General features: G+C 31.0%; 1 long non-coding RNA gene across 3 annotated transcripts; it reads right to left on the reverse strand.

The window, feature by feature from the left end:
* Window positions 1–2,031: 2,031 nt before the first annotated feature.
* On the reverse strand, window positions 2,032–16,756 carry LOC143056876 (uncharacterized). Of its 3 annotated transcripts, none has more exons than XR_012972552.1 (4): window positions 16,654–16,674; window positions 12,845–12,899; window positions 2,977–3,122; window positions 2,032–2,302 (listed from the first exon to the last, which is right to left on the reverse strand). It is a non-coding gene; the product is annotated as an uncharacterized LOC143056876 (long non-coding RNA). The 3 variants fall into 3 exon arrangements; XR_012972551.1 differs by having other exon boundaries at window positions 12,849–12,899; window positions 16,654–16,668; XR_012972550.1 differs by lacking the exon at window positions 12,845–12,899 and having other exon boundaries at window positions 16,654–16,756.
* Window positions 16,757–23,241: the final 6,485 nt, after the last annotated feature.

The following is a 23,241-nucleotide window of genomic DNA, read 5'->3' on the forward strand; positions in this document are numbered from 1 at the left end:
TGTCAAGGTCATTTCTGTGTCATTTTGGTGATAGAATATATTCAATGCTCTTCAACTTCGTACTAAGCCCTTTATTTAGGCTTTCAACTCTCTTTGAATTGAGCGTCATTGATGAGTCTTTTGTAGACGAAACGCGCGTCTGGCGTAAATACAAAATTCAATCCTGGTATCTATGATGAGTTTATATAGACATTTAAGATATCAGACTGTACTTGAAGTCTTGAAAGATAAATTAGTTTTTTCCGTATTCCTTTGATCAAGTTTAAATAATTTCTGCACCAGAGGTCAAAAATTGGAATAGGTTAGATCTTCCTTTATGTGCAAACATTGTTTTATTTGTTGATCACTGAAGTACAGTATTCTGTTTAAAACTGTTGGCTCATACATTTATGAAAGTTGACTTAAATTGAGAATGTGTATGGGAAATATGTCAAAGAGACAACAACCCGAACAAAGTATTATAGAAAACAGCCGAAGGCCACCAACAGGTATTCAACATAGCAAGAAAATCCCTTACCAGGAGGCGGGGTTCAGCTGGCCCCTAAACAAAATGTGTACTAGTTCAGTGAAAATGTACGTCACATTAACAACTATTGGTATAACGGTGTAAAATGGATATTTCCAGTGACTGTGGGAATTATGATACTTTGTATACTTATTTTGATTCACTTGTGTTTTATTAACTTTACTATCCATATCACAAAGTAAATCTTTCTGTATTTTTATTAAACTTTCATCTTGATGGTATTATATTTAATATTACATTGAGAATGGAAATGATGAGTGGGTCAAAGAGACAACAACCCGACCAAATAGCATGAAAACGGCACAAGGCAACCCATGTGTATTGTACCTTTTATAAGTGCATTGATCGAATTAAAAGTGAAATAATTGCGATTTAAAAACACCGATACAAAACAAGTGTTATGCTTGTTCCAAATCAGAAACCTTGTGTTGTAATATTTAATATTACACTGTTGTCAGTTCTATATAAATGTGACGTTGATTAACAGATCGTTGACTGTATCTATGTAAATATTTAATACAATTTTCTATACATTCGGAGCTGGAGTGTTTTTTTTTTTTTTTTCATTAACTAGCACTGTTGGTGGACTATTAACTATTAGTCCCTGGCTTAGAATCAACTCTGTAGTTAGTGCTTCGGTATTGACACGATTTAGATAAACTCTTCTTTAAAATCCATATTCAACTTTGATTTACTGAATTCGAGGTTCTTTCGGAATTATAATCCAAGCAGATCAGAGTTAAAGGTTCGCAAACCAGTGGTAGTGAAGGATATATTCCGCTTTGTTTGTTATTTTAAGAGCATTTTGATAATACATTTGGTCGAAGGGTTTAAGGATGAAGACCTTCAAATCAACCCAACAGTTTTCATTGCGTACAACCTTACTTATGATCACGTCATGGAATAGGCGAAGCCCACACATGATCTGCCAAACATGCGGATTTGGCTCATTTTCTCACGAATATATTACACAATCCCTATCTATTTTCTATAGTTATAACATACTAGTATAGTACATAACTAAATACGACCGTGTATAAGTTGGTATTAGCAACATGACTGTAGTTACTTTTTACTTCTTACCCTTCCTGAGTACACGAATTTATATGCAATTCTAATGAAATTCGTGTTGGTTAATCTTTAGTTTTCTGCTCAGAACCTTATGGACTGTTGTTTGTCTGTTAATCTGTGTTTTTACTTAGGATTTTTATTGTTCTTTTTGATATTTTGTCCTTGTTTGGCGACAATGCAAGAAATGAATACGAAATCAGGTTTTACCATATCAAGTGGAAATATTGCACGTCCCTTTTGAAAAAAAATATCCCTCTTAAAGTATATTACATTAATTCGTTCAGTGAGGTATTCGATAGGGTGAATACAGTAAATCTATACCATTTGGTTTCTATTACTGGAACTGCACTGATTATATGAAAGTTTTCCTATAACATTGAACATAGTTTTATTTCAGTATAACATTGTAACAACATGGAAATAAAAAAGATGAATTTCAATTGGTTTAAGTCTTTAATTTATTGAATACTGACAAAAAATTACTAATAAATAGAAATAAAAGATTATTGAATATGAATATTGCAGTTATCAAGCTGCTACATGAATATTATGACAAATGATCTTAAAATTTCAAGAATTAGGACAAGAGACCGAATGCTCTGAGCATTAGCATTGTGTGCATCACTCCACCGCCTTCACCATCAGCGCCGCCCATCATTGACTTAAATAAAAGGAAAGTTACAAGACGATCTCTGGACTCTTGTGCTGAAAGTAATAAATGTGACCATTAAAATCAAAGTTGAATATAGTATTGTAAAAGATATACATAAACCAGTAAAGCATACCTTAAAATATGCAATACGTAATAAAATAAAATATAATTGGATTCATTGGCTAGCGAACTACTTTGTCTTCCTTTAGTGTTGTCTTGATGATTGCACAAAAACGTTCTTGTTCTGTTTTAGCATCGATGATTTGTAAATTCCCAAAAATTAGGTAAACCCTATCTTATAAACACTTCGCCTGAGGAATTTAAAACTCAGATATATGAAAACATTTAACAAAGGTAAGTGTTACAGGCATGTATATGGTTTGATTTATTGGTTGGTGTTTAATGACACTTTCGAGGCGGTCTGTTTTTATTGGTGAAGCATCTAGAGTGTCTGTAGAGAACCACCGACCTTTGGTAGGAAAACCGAGGATCATATTCAATTTTATTACAGCCATATGTACCAGTATGTAAGTTATATTGAGTTCAAAATATTGAAAGAAAAATAAGTTGATTTCAGTTTCAGAAATAAACACCAAGGCTGACAACACTTCCTACTCCTAGGGTAATACTATTATTGAAAGCCTCTGTTTGTATCAATTTTTTATAACTTTCAAGGTCACGATGCATAAAGAGAATTTAATTATTCAGAAGATTGCATAATTATTACCTGGATTGTAGTAAGCCGGACCTGGTGCAAGGCCTCCCAATGGGCTAACAGTCGTGGGTGCACTTGTACCTTCTTCTGGAGCCTGAGCAATAACCATAGAAACAACGGTTACCAATACAAATACGACATTCTTGAAGGCCATGTTTCTAAAAAATTATACTTTATAGTATTTATGTGAACTATTAATAAATGAAGTAAAATTCCGTAAATAATCTTTAAATATGAATTATACATTTAAAGCTGTAAAAAATATTGAAATGGTAATATAGAAATATTATTGCTGTAATTTATATATTGTTTTCATGCTGAAACACTGCGTTATTATAAGTCGTTTTTACAGTGCAATTGTAGGATTTAACTTCATCAAAAATGCTCAAACCCAAATATTTGCAAGCTAGGGATGCTTCGAAACGCAAATATGAAAAAAGAATGTCATTGTTGAAGGCCATATGGTGACCTATAATAGTTGGTTATTTCTGTGTGGTTTTATGGTCTTTTATGAAGAATTGTCTAATTGGCAATCATACATTTATTCTTTTTTACATGTGTTATTATTGCCAATGGGACAACTCTCAACCAGAGACCAAATGACATAGAAGTAAGAATGTTACAGTTTTCTTAAGACTGAAGTTGTTTAATGGCGTTCTGTTTTGCACGAGCCATCCTCACGTGACTTTTATGATTATTATCAACAGCCGATTTCCCCAAAAATGGTTCTGTTTGTTATAATTTGTAAGGACCAGATAACACTAGGTTCCTTGCTTACCTTACTGTAATGCATGAGCATTTAATGTCATGATCAGCAACTTATATAAAAGCACTGAATGCATTGCTCAGTGTTTCATGATGGTTTTTTTTTACCATGCACACACATGCATGCAATGCATTTACCTCTATGCAAGATATTGTCGTCACTTCAATGATCTGTATCTGCATATTTACAAATTCTGCCAGTAAAGGCACACACATATATATATATAGAAGTCTATAAAAAGTACCAATCAGCAAATTTGTTGTGCAAATTTTTAGACTGATACATATATATATATACATTTAAAAAGAGCAGAAATCCATGTGAAAATTTAGGAATGCTATAACCAGTAAAACCATTAGCTAAATAAATGGTACATAAAGCTATCTGTTTGTCAAAAAGGTAAATAATCATTGATTATTGAGAGCAGTTTATCATACAAGAATGTAGTCACGGACAATGAACTGAATTAAAACTCAATAAAAAGGATGTGTATCTTTAAACGATTTTTCTCCCCAAGGTGAGATGTATTTAATACAAAAAAAAAAGGTCAACAAATAAGACTATATGAACTCAATTTAGAAAAAAATAAGTATGATAAAATGTTTGCGAACTAAGGTTTATGGTTAACTAATACTAGTCTTCTATTGTATAGACCTTACAAACAACATCAATACATATATCTAAATAGATATTTTTTTTAGGTATATTTGATATTAAAATATGACTTAGATAGTTACCAAGCAACACAATAAACCAAAAACGACGTCTAACATATAGGTTGAAAAATAGACAAAGGTATATATGATGTACGTTCAACATTAACTCGTCCATAAAACCAGTGAACAAATGTAACATAAATAAATTTGGTGTATTTACTGTCTTCTGATTGGTTAATATTTATAGTTTTATTTTCAATGTTGTCAATTTTTATGGCGACACGCCCACTCTGGCGTTGTGTATTCATACGCCAACATGTGTGTACGTTGTTATTGTTAATATAAATGATATAAATTAAAGTTCTTTGAGCTTTATTTTTGATAAAAATTTATTTATAATGAATGGCAATAATTTATTTTGAATTTATTGAACCATAAAATTAATTTTTGACTCTTCACATTTTACATAATCCACTTCGCGGATTATTCAATGTGAAGAGTCAAAAATTAATTTTATGGTTCAATAAAATCAAAATAAATAATAACCATTCATTAAATAATCTATAAAAATTACGGAATAATAGCAAATTTTCTAAAATAAAAAAATGAGCATCAACTAAAAACCAACACAAAAACAACCCAAATTTAAAGGAGTACACAAAAAAAACCCGGAGCCAGACAAGACAATAAAAAAGATGTGATTTGGAGCTTGACATGCTATATATAAATACAAATCTAGTGTTGTAGAATGTATGTTGTCGTGCATTTGTAAAACTGTCTTTTAGTTATTTTGACTCCTTAACGTATACCCTACATCTCTGTTTATTCATATGTGTTGAGGTTTATTTGTTAAGAATATTTTCAATACAATATAACACCTTAACTTTTAAAATGGAATTAACTTACACGTAAAAGATGATGAAGAGTAAAACAAAGATTTAACCAGTCTGATAATCGGTAGTATATCTGCAGCAGCGTTACACACAGTAACACGCAGAGACAAATATAGCCACATGCACCACTTATAACAGTTTAAACACAGATGGAATGATATTTCTTTAACAATTCTGTTGTCTCTTTTTAACCGGCGCAAGTTTATCGACCTTTTTTAAATAGATAAGGCAGACAAAATTAGGAGAGGTTCTTGTACTTTTTTTTTTTTTTTTTAGCAAATAGAACCCGGCAATTTATAACACATCATTAAACGAAATTGGCCGTAAGAGTTATAGTTCAAAATTGATTTTATATCTAAATGTCTTGCGAGAAAATGGCGCTAAGATTGCATAAAACAATGAAATGAGGTTCCGAGAAACTCGATTTTTTATTCGGAGAAACTCAATTTTTCTTTGATTATTACCCATCTGATTGTTCTTGTCCCATATGTGGTACACAAACATTCAAAATATGGACATCTAGTTGTTTGATCATACTTAACTGAACTGTTTCGTATTTTCGTACCGGGTCCTTTATGATATCAGAAAGAGGATGTGTTATGATTGCCTATGAAACAACTCTTCGCAATAAAGGGACCAAATGACACAGACATTAAAATCTCTACATGTATGTATGATAGGTCACCGTACGGCTTTTATACGCCAACTATACGGTATAGTTTTTATCGTTGTTGAAGGCCTCTCGGTTGTCCATAATTGCTTGAAGTTTGGTCTCTGTTCTCTCATTGGCAATTATATCACATCACCTCATTTTTATATTAAATTGGTTGTATAATATTAACCGACACCTATTACACCATAAAATAACAAATTCTTGTTTTGAAATTGTATGAGTTATAAAAATTGAGAATGGAAATGAGGATTGTGTCAAAGAGACAACAACCCGACCATAGAACAGACAACAGCAGAAGGTCACCAACAGGTCTTCAATGTAGCGAGAAATTCCCGCACCCGGAGGGGTCCTTCAGCTGGCCCCTAAACATATATATATATATATACTAGTTCAGTTCGATGCTAAGAATTTCATTAATAAAAATACATCAAATCTATCAATTGAACCTTTTTTTATATCATTTTTCAAATTTCCATTTGAAATGTCACAGGACTGCGGATCAATAGAAAATGATTTTACTCCTGATCATCTTCAATTTATCAATTATATTGTAATTATTCTCTGACAGAACGAGCATAACAAGCCTGTTACCACTCAGCCGGAGAAGTATTTTAGACTTGTAAGAATATTTATGATTTTTTTTATCTCTTGACATGAAGATTCTTTACTAACAATAACTCCGTAAATTATGTTCATCAAAAAGGTACAGGCTTGAACATGTCAGGGACGCACTTAAAGATGTGAAATTATAAAAAAAAAAAAAAATGGATGCTATTTTCTTATATAACCATTAATTGTGCTACTCTGGTCGGGTTGTTGTCTCTTTGACACATTCCCCGTTTCCGTTCTAAAGTCCACAATATACCACGCTTTGATACAATTTCAAAAGCCATAAATTGCACACAGCTATCAAAGACAGACGGACGATGATATCAAGGGGATATTTGAACACATATATCGAAGACAAACTGACAACATCATGGCAAATTGATAGTAACTTGATCGAGATTACAGACCAAAATTTACAAACATGACACGGGCAATTTGATTCAAAAAAAAAAAAAAAAAACATACCATGCCTCCAACCATCGCTTATAAAGATCTAATAATGACTCGTGCTACTTTTTGTTTGAAAGACCTTTCGATTTTTTTTTTATGTCGTTATGAAACATACTTTTAATATTTTGGAAGCAGACATTTCATTGGCTGATGACACTATTACTAGTACAGAAAGTAAAGCGGAGTGGGGACAGATCATTGAAAACAAAGCATGTTTTTGAATTTGTAGTTTAGCGATTGTAATTGATCTTTAAAGTCATGATGTACAAATCCGCTTTTATTAGTTTGAATCATTATTATAATTTATTGTACCACTAACTAATCAATTTACAATTAGTCTTTAGCAGGCGAAATGTGCGGGTGGCGTATAAAATTATAAGCTTGCTATATCTTAAAAAAAAGTTTGATGAGTTTTCTTTACAGCTTCTTATTCCGACCTTGATGTTGTTACGATATTTAAACAATACTCTTGAACTTTTATCTAAGTTCTAAATAAATCTTTAATTTTTTTTCATTTCTATAGATTTTAACAAATTTAGAGAAGTAACTGTTATCTAAAATGAAAAGGAGCAAAATGAACGTTAATGCTAAAGCAGAAGGCATATTGAAACAAATGCAGATAATCTCTCAAGCTTTCATAAAGGTTCGCTGTTAGATTTCTTCAATACAATGTTTTACAAAAACACATGATTTGTAAAATTTTATCAGATATAAACTTCATAAGACTGAATATGTTTTACTTTAATTATTTTTTATTATGACGTACATAATTCTTTTAAAGTTTCATTCGAGCTCTTTGATATAAAAAATCTACTAGATTTATTAAACTTTACGACATTGAATCTGTGTACAAAGAAGTGCTTTGAGATCTCCATATATAAGAATTGAGAAGGGAAACAGGGAATGTGTCAAAGATGTTTGATCAGCTTGTACTTTCGTACTTTAGTACAACTAACGGATGTACGAAACATATTTTGACATATGTAATTTGTTTATTGTGACATATGTAATTTGTTTATGTAGAATAATCATACATCTTTGTGTACGTATCTCACATTAATGTTTGTATACACAGTTTGTCTGTCACATTTAAGATAAACGATGATCTATTAATACTATTTGAAGTGTCACTAAGATTAACGGTTTCACGAGTGACTTATCACTTCTCACACTCTTAAATACATGCAGTTTTATGTTTGTAGATTAATGAAAAATTCTGACAGATTATTGTAATAAGGAAATTGCAAATATTTTATGAATGGGACAGAGCTTATTTTTAAGAGGAGATTTCCCTCCCATTTTATTCGGCAGTAGCACTGGACTCCATCTGAACAATGCGTTTTAGTTTTCCTACCGAAAACCGTTGATTCTCTCTGGGGTCTCCGGCTTCCTCCACCAATAAAAAACTGATCGCCAAAAATAAGTGTTGTCAAACACGAATCAATCAATCAATCAATTTCATTTTATTAACACGTGACTTTCCTCCTACTATATCTCCTCTTTAAAAGTCTATATGAGCTGAGTAAAAATTATACTGCGGAAATTATCTACCAGTATTGTGGCAAAGAAATAAATAGTTAAATACATTCGTTTTTCATCCTTGAATTTGTCTGAATTTAATGCGTGTGGGTTTGTTAAGAATATTTTTTAGTAAATGCACATCTTTTGTGTGGGTATCTTATTATTTACATGTACTTACTTCTTTAAAATAATTATGGAACTGTTAGATGCTTCTAACATTATATGGTTATATTTTTTTTAACACTAAATCCAAGGTAAAAGGTGGACTAGATTTGTATTGCCTTCTATTTCCCCTGGATAGATGGTTCATTTTGTAAACAGGGACCCTTAGTCTGTTCCTGGACGACTACGGTAATTGTATACAGGAAATATTTAGCAATAAAACGTTTATATGTCTTAATAAAAAAAAAAAAAAAAAAAAAGAAAAAAAAAAAAGAATATTTTTAAATCTTAGCGACATACGAAATCACGTATGAAATAAAAAAAAAAAAAAAAAAAACAAATTGCTAGAAATAAGCCATATTACCAAGGAAAATTTTCATTGTTTTATTTTTTAAACTTTATCTATAGTAGGAAAAGAGAATGACTTGTCTTTCCTAATTTAAATGTGCTTTATTTGATTTTCGTAATTGTAAATAATTACAAAATTTCTCCACGTAGAATATAATATACCGGATGGTTTGGGAGTAAATCAAATCGTGGCACTGTGAAATACTATTTTCAGGAAATAGATAGAATTCAAGGAAGACGTTCGTGTAGCAAAATATTAATCAGAAATTACTGTTCTTAATTAACGTGTCTATATATGGTATTTACTAAAATGAAACTTATATTAAAAGTAGCTTACGGACAGTATAGTTGTAACGATGACGACAATATACAAGAATCACACAAATCCGTGACTGATATGTAAACAGACTGAGTGTTAAATATGTGTTCAGTTTATAGTTCCAGATGAATCCAGATGGTTTAGGGCATTTAAAATGCTCTTTTGAATTGTAACAATTCACCATCACACGTATCATTTGGTCTCTGGTGGATAGTTGTCCGCAAGACAGTCATACCACATCTTCTAATTTGTATTATGCTGGCTTTCACGAGGGAACTTGGCGACACTACCTAAAACTGTTTGTAAGCAACTGCATGATTAACTCTAGTCATCTGTGCTTATAAAAAAAAAGAGACAATTCTCCATAAGAGACCAAAATGACACAGAAATTAACTACTATAGATCACCGTACGGCCTTCAACAATGAGCAAAACCCATACCTTTTTGGTACGGTTTTCTAAGTTCCTTTTGTTTTTCCCATTACTATCATGGGTGATGTTCTTTTTTATTCAGATTAAAATGGGAATCTTAAAAGAAAGGTGTGTATTCAACATACCAATCTACAAATTATCCATAGTTTTAATCAGAATTCACCAATAACCGTATGCATGTTATGTGCAATATGATACTTATACTCTTTTGGTTTTCAATGGAAATTTACTTTCTACAGAAAATGCTTACAAAATACGATGTAGAAAGGACTTTATCAAACAATTTGTGAAATGTTATTCGGTGCAGACAATTCTTGATAAATCCTCATTTACAAGTTGAAATTTGATTCATAAACTCAAAAGTGATATAAAAAATAAACTGTTATAAAATTGGTCTAGCCATAACTTTGATATGAGAAAAGGAACAGCTAGTATCAGATATTTTACAGATTTATGATCCATTAATTTCCTCTCCTTTTATAAATGGTTCAATATGTTTTGATTTACAGAACGAGATTTACAATGACTCTATTACAGAATAAATTGTTTTTTAGTGAAGTCATGCGCTTTTAAATTTGAAACTAAATATTTCAAATTATTAGTAAGGTTTCGCAGTTCAACAACCTTTAAGAAATTTAACTAAGGGTTCCTGGTAGATCTAATATCCGCCATATTTTGGTGTATTACTTTACTGGAAGCAATTTGATATCACTGGAGATCACGTGGTTTGAAAGATCATGTGATTTGAGAGATCATGACATTTGAGCAACATGAATAAAGAATAAGGTACATTTTAAATGCATGTAATTATATTTTCATGTTACCAACTTTTGACTCCGATATAATTGTTCTACAGGTGAACTTTTCTGTGATTTGACATCCTATTACCAAGTCAAGTAAGAACAAGCTAGGCAAAGAAGTAAAATCAAGCTTTCGATCGGAACAATTAGGGGGAAATTAACTGTTTTATTTTTTTCTTTACACATTAAAATCACCGGAAAACAGTAAACTTTCCCCTCAAATTACGCCGAGTATATGTTTGATTTTACTTATTTTGGTTGCTCTTACTTGACCAAGTACCAGGATGTCTCACCACAGAAAAAATAACCCTTTATAGCTTGTTGTTCGGTGTGAGCCAAGGCTCCGTGTTGAAGACCGTACATTGACCTATAATGGTTTACTTTTATAAATTGTTATTTGGATGGAGAGTTGTCTCAGTGGCACTCACACCACATCTTCCTCTATCTATTAAGAAAAATTATATAATTTGAAGTAAAAAGTCGGTAAAATGAAAACAGTCTATTAGGAATATGCATCGTCAAAAATATTTTGCAAGATTTGATTAGTCCCATAAACTTTAAAAATAATATAAAAGTATGATTATAATTTCAAAAAATTGATAAAGGTTTGTGCAATTATTTCAACTACATGCACCTTGGTGGAAAATCGGGTTATCTAACAAGATTATAGGCGTCTTACCAGACACGACTATGGCAGAATAATTACACTATCAGAAACCGAATTGCACTTGCACTCTTAAAATACAAACAAATCTAGCGTGAAAGGAGCTGATTTATTAAGTATAATGGCATATCAGAAATACACAATAAAATACAAAGAACATCATTTATTTAATGTTCTGCACCGGAACGCTTGTTTTCTAAAGGTAAAGAAAAAGAAGACTTCGCATTGCAGCAAAAAAAAAAAAGAAAAAAGAAAAAAGAAAAAAGGGCAAGTCCAACCCCAGCCTAATTTGAACTCATAGACACTAATTTATAAACGCTGTACATGTATACATGTATATCTTGGAAACTAAGACCAGTATAATTAAAAACCAATTGTTCAGAGAACAATTGAAAGTCTTTCCACATGAAAGAAATTTGGATAAGAAGGCAGTTCTTCATACTGATGAGATAAGTAATGGTTTAATTATCTTTTTGAGTGATGTAAGGGAGATAATATGCTACTTCCGGTCTCATACGATAGCTTTTTTCACACTGATTCCAAAAATATATAGTTTCTATATACTTTTGTATGTAGAATGGGTGATAATGGGTCACTTCCGGTTTGTTGGAAGTCATTTTTAGTCTTCAGTAATCAGTTTATGTATCTATATGACAAAATATATAAATTCTGAGTACTTGTATGTGAAAAAACTGCAAAAAAAGCTACTTCCGGTTTTCTCAAGGTCACTTCCGGTAGCCATTTTTCAAGGTCATTTGTCACTTAACCTTTTGTATGAGGTCAAATGTCTTTATAATGAACATTATTGAAGTTATAATCAAATAACCTCATATCAAGACATTTCAGGGGCACCAACTCCTATAAGATGCCATTTAATTGTATAAGACTTAATGTAGCATATCTTTATTACAATTAAGCAGACATTTTGCACTTGTTCTTTCATAGGTATCTCTCAAAGTGAGGGAGAAAATGCAAAAACAAGCAAAAGTCACAATTGAGAACTTGACCTTGACCTTTGACCTTGACCTCATTTTCTAAGTTGGGACCCAGGGGACTCAAATAAAAACATTCCAGGGTTATACGGTTAACTGTTTATGAGTTATATAAACATACCGACAAATTTATTTTGTAAAGGTAGATAACTCCTATAAAATTTCATCGAATCGCTTCGATCCAAATGCGCCAAAAATTACTGAGGATCTAACGAACAATTTGTAAAAAGAATTTTGTCGCTATCTTTTTTTGTTACGAAGGAGATGCACACAGATGTTAAACAGTGAATAGGGAGATAACTCTTATAAAGAAAATGGTTCGGCCTAGCAGGGTGAAATTTAAAAGCGCATAAACTATACGATACCATATGTAAAATATCTAAGCGACATATTGTGAAACAAACATTTATCGCAAGAACAAAATTTGGCGGAAGAAAAAAAAAAAAAAATAATAATCAGAACAAAAACAATAAGTCTTTCCACAGAAAAGTGGAAAGACTTAATTATACTCTTTCGAAATGTTACCAAAACGAAGAATGCATTTCAAACAAGTAAAGTATGAATACAAAAATAACAGCAATAATAAGTATTCTTACTAACTATATCATTCATTTCACGACCATACAATCAACAGTATATATCGTCTGTACTCTGCAATAAACGAATGAAAAACAAAGTACAAAAGCGCGCCATTTTTTAGTTGACGTAGGTCGATGCAAAATAGTATATTTTTTTTGTGGAGGACTACTGAACTCTGCCAAATCATATTTTGGACCAAAAGTACAAATGGAAATGAATAATCAGAATTATTAAGAAAACAAAATGATAATAATGTATCAAAAAATATGCATAATTATACTTTCAACATCTTAAAAGAAGCAATTACAAAAGTACACTTTTTACCAAAGAAAGCAGAGCTTTTATTTTGTTTAATATTCTTTTTGAAAAGTATACTGCAAACAACAAGCTACCAATTAATTACTAAATTATGTTTGTTTTCACTTAGATGATTTATTTGAGCAGACTGTTCTGTTATATTAATTACTTATTTATTACCGGAATAACTTCCACGATATTGTTTTCTTTTTATATCATATTGTTTAATAACTGAAGGAACCGTGATCTTCATCTTGTAAATCAGTATTTTGATCGAAAACAACGTAATTATCAAAAGTTAGTATGTATATTGCATAAGTAAAGCTTTTACTAAGTAAAATTATAACCATATTTTACACTACCATAATATCATTACTTTCAAGCCATACACTGTGTTTTAGTTCAACAAACATCCAACATATTAGAGACGTCAGGCCTTGAGGTCATAAAACTTTCGAGTCAGTTTTTTGTACTTGTACTCCAAAATCAACCAATCAAAATGTCGGATTTCAAGTTTCGAGCATGATTTTTTTTGTTTCAAGCACTGAGCAAAGTTTTATGACTTCAAGCCTTGGTCTATTTCTGATACGACTCTTGTTTAAATTCTTTTAGATGATTACGCCGGTTTTAATTGACTAAATGTCAGCTGCCCTGTCGAAGATAGTGGTTCTCTTTAGACACTCTGGCATCCTTTACTAATAAAAGATGACCGCAACAATGAAGCAGTGTGCTGGAAGCGACGTTAAACACCAAATATCAATAAAAAAAAAAAAAAAAAAAAACATATTATATTAAATTTATTTAATAAAATATTTAGATATTTTGTTTTCCAAACTTTTAATGTTGTTCTTCGTACGAAATAAAATTTACATTATTTCAAATAACAAAAGCACACGGAACCAGATATTAAAACCATACATGTGTCTCAATTCTAATATTGTAAGATGGCACTGCTGGTTGATTGTCAGTCCCCTAGCGGGACTTTACAATATAAAACTTTATACTCAATAGAATTTGAAATAATTTACAATCTTCTGGTAAGTTAACCGTAGGCTACTTTTGCTATTCTACTTTGTATGTCTTATTTACATTTTACGTTCTGATAATCCTAAATGGTTAAAAATATATTATTTGGCGCTCAGAACCTTTGACCCCGAGTCCAAGTTATTCAAGTTAAAGAAACATCTTTCATACGCGCGGACTCTAGTTTCATGCATTTGTATTATGCAGAAAGTAATGGAGGCATTTGTTGCTTTTTTCAACCCTCCACCCCTTTTCCGGAATTTCTGTTGGTTTTTATATGAAAGTCAACATTTATTATACAATAACCTAGTACAGATATATATACTTATTTGCTGTTGTATTGCTTTATTTGCATTAACAATTTTATCTTATTTATTCAGTGCTCTGGGCATTTATTGAAAAAAGTTTTGTTTTTGTTTCACGTTATGTATAAAACGAAAAAGTAGTAATAAGTGTTATACATTCGAACAAAACTTCTAGATTCATGAAATAAACAATGATTTTGCACCATATGTGTATTTCGACAATATTGTCTCTTAAGTGGTGTTAGATAAAAAAAAATCATTCATTTACGCGAACATTTAGGCATAGATAAGGTAATATAGCCATGCTAGCAGAGAGGTCATTTCGGAGCCTTGTATAGCTGACTATGCGGTATGGGCTTTGCTCGTTGTTGAAGGCCGTACGGTGACCTATAGTTGTTAATTTCTGTGTCATTTGGTCTCTTGTGGAGAGTTGTCTCATTGGCAATCATACCAAATCTTCTTTTTTATACTTCCATGTCTTTGTAACTGTTCAACTGTCAAGAATTAACAAATCACAAGAGCCAACGCCTTATATCACCAAATGATTTTGTATTAAGAATATAGAAATATGTAACATTGTGATTCCGTATTTTTTAAACGTATATAAGATTTAAAGTCTTTACCCTTTCATTTCACGTAGGGTTTGACTATTTTTATATTATGGCCATGCGGGTGAAACAAAAATAGGAACAGTTGTGAATTTTAGTAAAGGTTCAAAATAGCCCTTGTATAATATAAATCTTTGAATATTAGTCCTAGCTCTGAACTGCGAGTCGATATTATTTACACTCCTATTTATCTCTTATTGTGTAACAGATATGGAAATTGTATCAATCTTTCTTTCCTCATGTTATAACAGTTGAGTTATTTTACGGATTTTATCTCTAAATTAGGTTACGCAGTGCACAAAGACTGCATATTTTAAATAAATTATGTACGACATATTTTCTACTTGATAGTCATTTACTTATATGAGCCAGTCCATGCGAAAAGGTACAAAAAGTTATCAAAGTTTGTTATAATATTTTTGAAAAACGGTTTTATCCGAAAAAAATTACATTAATGTAAACATTCATAAGATTGTCAATTCTATCCCGAATTTGTCAATTAAAACAGCAAAAGACGTAGAAATATATGAACTTTTGGTATTTGAGCAAGTGTAAAATCATTTGTTCCCCGGACTTATACTATACCGACCAGAAACTTAAAATTTTACGACACTAGAGAGACAAACGTCAATGATTTTCTTCCGTTTTACCGGTTTAAGGAAAGTAAGACAACATTAAAACATGAGGGAAAATACAAAAACTATGACCTCTTGTGTTTTAGAAATTGAAGTTATTTAATATTATAAGTTAAGTTAAGTTATTTAATATTATAAGTTAAGTTAAGTTAAGTTATTTAATATTATAAGGTAAGTTAAGTTGCACGGGATTCGAACCATTACCCGGTCTGACTACATTGATATCGGCATCGTAAGCGAGAGCGTTATCCCCATTGCTACCGGGGTTAACATTAACAATTGGCAAATCAAGCCATTTAAACTGTACTTTGAAAATGATTTAAATATATGAAATAATTCATTAAAAATCATGATAAAACTAAAAAGGGGGGGGTCTCAACACTTGCAGGTGCGTGTAGCTCACAGCTTAAGGATATGAGGAAAAGTAAATGTTTTATAAATCACAAGTCTACTACCAAAGATTATGCACACTTTTTAGAATTTCGTAAAATTTTCGTTTTTGTACCTTTTCGCATGGACTGGCTCATATGTTATTAACCAAATTACTTATCCAGATTAATGTTCATTGTTATGCTAAAGAAACAATTTTGTTAAAAAATATAAAATATCATTTTAAACTCTCTTGGTCAACTTCACATATGCATGTATATATTAAAAAGATATAAAAACGTTCATTATTATGCACATGTATCAACTATAAAATTCTGTCAAAAAAATAAAATATCCTTTCAAAGTCCCCAGTACACGGATGTCCCATTTAAAAAATAAAATATCCTTTTAAACTCTCTTGGTCAACTGCACATATGCATGTATATATTAAAAAGATATAAAAACGTTCATTATTATACACATGTATCAGCTATTAAATTCTGTCAAAAAAATAAAATATCCTTTCAAAGTCTCTTGTTCAACTGCACATATGCATGTATATATAAAAAAAGATATAAAAACGACAAACCTGCAGATTCAAGGATAAGAGTTATCAAAGTTGACTGAATTTGGTCAATTTTATTCATATATACAGTGATTATCACGATGATGAATGCATCTAAAGAGGTGGACAATATTTCTAATTTTTCACGACGAAATTTTGACCGTAGGGTGGATAAATAACACTTGTGTTGGACATTACAGTGGACATTGTGACATATGCTGTCAGGTTAGGCTGAAATATGGTCATCATAATAATATATCAAAGTTTATGTTAGATTTATAAAATGAAATGAGAAAACTATGATAAAAACGAAAAAATAGTTTTGCTTCCTGATTTTTTACGTATGAAAAGGAGATTTGGGAAATATATGATTGTTTATAAGACAACTTTCCGCTAGAGCCCAAATGGCATGGATGTAAGCAACAGTAGGGCACATCACGTCCTTCAACTATGAGTAAGGTCAACACCACATAACCAGCTATAAAAGGCCGCATCATGATATTATTTTATTACTTGTATTGCAGTTATATCGTTGAATCTCAACAAATGATTAAGAACTGGATCATCCTTCAATGCATTTAATACCTACATAACACAAAACTCCATACAAAGAACCTTATGTAGTTGAGTCTTTAAAGTGCTCCAAAAACCTCTTTTTTAAATTATTAACATCTAGGGGTGGCGTATATCAGATCTGTGAATATTTACAAGTTCCAAAAGGTCTGAAAAGAATAAATAAAAAGTCTCTTCCCTCTTACAATAGTGTAACAAGAATGTATCCCCAGTACACGGATGTCCCATCCGCACTATCATTTTCTATGTTCATTGGACCGTTAAAATGGCGGAATATCTCTAATTTGGCAGTAAAATTAGAGAGATCATATCATAGGGAATATGTGTGCTAAGTGTCAAGTTGATTGCACTTCAACTTCATCAAAAACTCGACCAAAAACTTAAACCTAAAGCGGGACGATCGAACGGACGAACGACGCATGCACAGACCAGAAAACATAATGCCCGTAAATGTTGACTTTTTTTTTGTATTACTAATTACAAACTAAAAGACAAATTGAAGAAACTGGTCCTGTTCTGTTTCTTAAAAAAAAAAATTGCCAAAGTAGGAACAGGAGTCTTGTCTTACGAAGAGATACATTGTTCTTTGTAAAAATCCACTCGGCTGGAATGAAATAATCAAGGTGCCTTATTTCTTGATTGACAACACATTTGTTACATTAGGAGGACGTGCATTTCAACAAATAATCGGCATTCCGGGTTTCATGTGAACTAATTATGCTTCTCTTATTGAGGACTTGTTTCTTTGTCATATGACGTTGACTTCATATAGAAGCTTTTTAAGAAGAATTAAAGGAAGCTACATATACCTTTATCCATGAACTTCAAGTTCCTCTTAATTGATGGTGTTCTCTCACTTAATACTTCGAAGATGTCTGACTATATTGAACGCAGCTATTATATCGCTAATGAAAAAAAAATGACATATACATTTACGTGTAAATTCAGAAATTGATAATTAGGATCGGTTAAGAACAAAACTGTAAGAAAAATAGATAATTTCAGCTTCAAAATTGTGAACTTTTAAGTTCCATGTAGCAACGTGTATGCAGCTTCTTCATATGAAGTATGTATTTCTAAGTGTAAACGGTATTCTAGACCGTTTTATGATGGAAGAGAGTGTCGTGTGCAAGAAAGCTATTTAAGGTGGTATGAGTGTCTTTCGCCATCTTGGATTGTAAAAAACAGAGAACCTAAGGTTCAGATTTTCAATCATGTTAGCAAAATTTGATGAATGAATGGATATATTTGATGTGAATTTTCATTTAAAAGAACCAATTTATAAGAATATTACTTATAAATATTAATATTTATACAAGTGTAGATCATTTTTGGTTGTTTTTAAATGTTTTCAAATTGGCATTTTAAGGGGAGGTAACTCTAAAACAGTGCATTTTCTGAAGGAATCTACATGGAATTTTCCTATTTTGTATTTTAGCCGGAAAAAAACGTACGGTGACCCTATCTTTTCCTTTGATATTCTCAGAGCATTGTCTGAAAGCTATCTTTTTCTAATTTATTTTACAATTCTATCATTTTTTTTAGTTTCTAATCACAAAATGGTGTTTTTTCCTGTATAAATCATACAAAATGTGCCATTTTGTCACGACCTGTAGTTTGAGAAAATGCGCGGTGACCTATCATTTTTATAATATTTTTGAACATATATCAATAGATACTACGTTTTGGCAAAGCATGAACAAATTCTATTATTTTTTTTTAGTCTCCCATACCACCTTAACCAAGAGTTTTTAATGGTAAAATCCCTTTTACGGACGCTCGAATCCTGTCCTATTTCCTGGAATGTGATATCACCAAATTAGACTTAGGACCGAGTCAGGACTGAGGTATCATTGATTTAGTAGGTTTAACTTATATGAAGTGTTTTGGATACTGGTATTTGTCTTATTTTCGTTTTTTATCATGTTGTCAGTTTTTGTCAACATTGAGTTTGGTAACTTCAACCGCTCAGTTGCACTGAATAGAACAATATCATTTTCGTATAAAAAGTAATATACATTTTGTGAGTATTTTACTTCTTACTTATTTAAATAGTTTTGATACACAACAAGAGAAAATATCAAGGCAGTTATTCAAATTCTTAAGTAGAAAAACAACATGTCAAGGAGACAACCGACTTAATGACAAACAACTGTATATAGATTACAACTAAGAACACACATCAGAAGTAATACAAGTTGTGACGGCAGACACAAATTCTCAGCGAAGATACTAGAGTTATAGCATTTAGTGTTTGTGCTGTATTTTTGTCACGTAGTATAGTAATTTAAGCGACATTTTTAAATATTGTCATTTAAAGCAGGAGGTTTGGCTAGCCATAAAACCAGGTTCAACCCACTATATTTTCCTGAAACGTCCTGTACGAAGTTAGGATTAAGACAATTGTTATCATTTAGTTCCTATGTATGTTGGCGTTTGTTTATGGTGCACTCGAGTGATCTTGTTGTTCCTTTGTTTTCCTCTTATAACTGATGTGTTTCCCTCGGTTTTAGTTTGTAACCCGGATTTGTTTTCTCTCAATCGATTTATGACTTTTGAACACCGTTACATGTATACTACCATTGCCTATATTCACTACTCCAGAAGATTTTTTACTAAACTTGACATTGGCGCTAATAAGAAGTAAAATAACAAAAATACCGAACTCCAAGGAATATTCAAAACGAAAAGTCCGTATTAAATAAGCAAAATCAAAAGCTCAAAGACATCAAACGAATGGATAACTACTGTAATACTACTCACAACTGACTTGGTACAATTATTTACTTATGTAGAAAATGGCGGATTAAACCTGTCTTTTTAAGCTAGATAAACCTCTCACAGGTTTTCCTGTTTTATTTATTTTACACTTGTCATTTTGGTGCCTTTTATAGCTTACTTTTGGTGTGAACCCAGGCTCTGTGTTGAAGACCATATTTTGACCTATAATTGTTGCCTTTTACACATTGTGACTTAGATAGAGAGTTGTCTCATTGGCATTCATACGTCTTCTGATTTCCTTTAAAATACAATATACCTTAATAAATCTTCGTGTCATTATCTCAAATGTAAAACTTGATCTCACTCCCATATAGAATTTAAAACGGTTAATTACTATAGCACTTTTATGATCAGAAATTGAACCCGTTTAAGCAGTTTATACAGCTGATGTGATATTCTAATTGTGATCTTTTTATATTATGGCATTTCGTTCATTATGCACATCAGATATATGATATAATATTGCCGTTAACTGTTGAAATTTCATACAATACTAAGTCATTATCGCAAGGCAATGCATCTTTCTAACTGGTGTTGAAATACAAACATGCATCTTGTTTCCAATTATATCTGCGTTATGATCTTTTTCTTTCGTTTTACCCGAAAGATATATATTTTTGATCTGATTATCTGCACATGTATACATTTAGAACATGCTTTTTAAAATACAAATTTTAATGTTTAAAAGAAGTAGGCCGTTTTATTTGAAAATGTGTCAATTTATAAGCCATTACATTGCAACGTATTTAGAAAGAATTGACCGTAGACGTTTTAGTTTGTCCTTTTAATCACGCGGAACATACTTCTTTTAATGATTTCTGTGTTAATTAGAAATTGATATTGGTCCGATGAGATTTTTTACCTACTTTAAAGTAGACATTATACTTTCTTTTATAAAAAATACAATTAGGGATAACATATATGAAAAAAACCACTATATACAAATATGAATATGTTGTTTGATTGACGATATTGGTCCAATGAGATTTTTTACCTACTTTAAAGAAGCCATTATACTTTTCTTTTATAAAAAATACAATTAGGGATAACATATATGAAAAAAACCACTATATACAAATATGAATATGTTGTTTGATTGACAATGAGACATTTATCAATTAGATACAAAATGACGTAAATAGGTGAAAAATGTCTGCTGCATTGCCGGTACACAGCTGCAGGAAATAAAAAGCATACATGTACTTAAAATATTATTACAACAGAAAATGATCTTTCTAAAGTATGTCTTCTATTGAGTACCACCCTACATAATTTTGTACATAAGCCACGTGAAAATAAAAATTACAAAAATACTGAACTCCGGGGATATGTAAGAGATATTATTTGTCGAAATTCGCACCTGATGCAGTACAATTGGTACTTTTAATATTGTTACTACCTGTACAGTACATTATAAAAAATTAAAATTACAAAAGAATACCGAGGAGAATTTAAAACGGAAAGTCCCTAATCAAATGGCAAAATAAAAAGCTCAAACACATCAAACGAATGGACAATGGTTCTTAATAACAGAAAATTGTTACTACTTATATCACGTTTTTCCGGTAGTTAAAAAAGTGGAAAGTGAGCATAATCCTTAAATCTAAAATCATTAGAAGAACCTGAAGAATAAAATTTATATCATATAAAAACCACTACAGTAATAATCCTTTTATATATTTTATATATTCTATATTGAAAATTATTAGCATGAATATTTCTCCAGTGCCCTCTACTAAGTGCAATGTTTTATAAAATCATATCTTTTGTCTGGTGAAAAGTCAGAATTTGTTCATTTCTATAATTTCGGTTATATACACCAATCAACCTCAATGGAATTTCGTCTCTAATAAGTATGCATTACTTATGATCGTTTATGTTTTTATGTACAATAAAAGACATTTAACGTTTCGTTAGTCTGTAATAAAATATTACATAACATATGTCATTTGTTTTATATGCGCTATCACTACAATAATCGTCTTCACAGGTATAATATGATGGTGCAGCTTGAGAATTTCCTATTATTTTGTATAGTTTAAATTCATACTTAAACTATTTTTCGGGATTTATTAATAAAATATATAAGTGAATATCTTTTTATAATATAAATGGATTAATAAGTCAGGATAATACGTTTGCAAAAGATCTGGAAAGAGCTTAAATAAATCTATTAAAGAAAATGAAATAGTAATGATCCTTTTATATATTTTATATAATCTTAATTAGAAATTACTAGCATGCATATTTTCCAGTCCCTCTACTAAGTACACAGGGTTATAAAGTAGTCTATCATTTTACTAGTAAAAAGACAGAATTTGTTCACATCTATAATTGCGGTTTTAGCAACAAACAATATGTATTTTGGTAAAAAATCAAAACAAAAGAAAGGAAGTATAATAGTGTATACAATATTATCTATTATAATTTAATACAGAAAACATTGGGTTTCAGTTAAAGAAAAAGAATTAAAGAACTGGGATGAAATTTATCTTAAGATACTAATTTGAATTCGCGTAATACATTAGGTTAATTTACGCATTTAATTGATTGTAAATCTTTCAATACATATAGTTCGACTAGTTGAAATTGAAATGTGGTACATGCTCTATTTACCCTTCCGGAGCACATGAGATCATCACCAGTTGCTAATTCTTTAGTTTTCTATGTTATGTCATGTGTGCTATTGTTTTGTCTTTTTCATTTTTAGCCATGGCGTTGTCAGTTTATTTTCGATTTATGATTTTGGCTGTCCCTCTGGTATCTTTCGTCCCTCTTTTGAGTTGAGTTCGTGTTGTTCTATCTTTAGTGTTCCATGTTGCGTTTTGTGTACAGTTTATTGTCTTTTGGTATCTTTTGTGCCATGCCTCAGTTACTTTTCGAGTTATGAGTTTCAAGCCCCTCTCATAACTTTCGGCTCTCTTTTACATATATGTATTTACTAATTTCCTTCGGTATCAATATACCAAAGAATGATAATTTCTGTCTTTTATATTTATATGAGACTATTTTGGATATGTATTTAATTCATATTTTTATTTACATGATCGTAACTTCATAGAGCTATGATTTTTTAATGTAAAACACATTAAATGAGATAAAACAGAATTTAGTAATGAACTTTCTTTCAACGGAAAACTACGCAATGAAATGCTGCCGCATATGCATAACGATCATGCGTACTTATTGATCTCATTTTTATTTGTTCAAAGAGGATATTTCCATTTTGGTCATTGTGCTTAAGATGATATCAGCAAC

This window comes from Mytilus galloprovincialis, chromosome 13 (genome assembly GCF_965363235.1).
Source record: "Mytilus galloprovincialis chromosome 13, xbMytGall1.hap1.1, whole genome shotgun sequence".
NCBI lineage: Eukaryota > Metazoa > Mollusca > Bivalvia > Mytilida > Mytilidae > Mytilus > Mytilus galloprovincialis.